The following is a 304-nucleotide window of genomic DNA, read 5'->3' as shown; positions in this document are numbered from 1 at the left end:
ATGGAGAGGAGGTGAATTTTTGTGAATCCGCTTTTTTTAGGTGTTGTATATGTGCCAATCATTCATTATTTTTCTATTTTTGGAATGGGGTGGGGTGGAGATGTATTTGCATAAATCGGATTATATGTTTGTTTGTTTGTGTTTGTAAGGGGAAGGAGGAAGGGAGGTGAATGTGTGTGAAGCAGAGAAAATACGTTTCTATTTGGTCGCTTTTCACTGTTTGTTCCTTTGTCAGAATTTCTCCTGACTTTTCTAAGATGAGGGCTGTGTTAACTATCGAAAACTGTATACGAACGTAGTTGTA

The sequence above is a fragment of the Penaeus monodon genome, chromosome 27 (genome assembly GCF_015228065.2).
Source record: "Penaeus monodon isolate SGIC_2016 chromosome 27, NSTDA_Pmon_1, whole genome shotgun sequence".
NCBI classification, from domain to species: Eukaryota; Metazoa; Arthropoda; class Malacostraca; order Decapoda; family Penaeidae; genus Penaeus; species Penaeus monodon.
Note: the sequence above shows the minus strand (reverse complement) of the source record.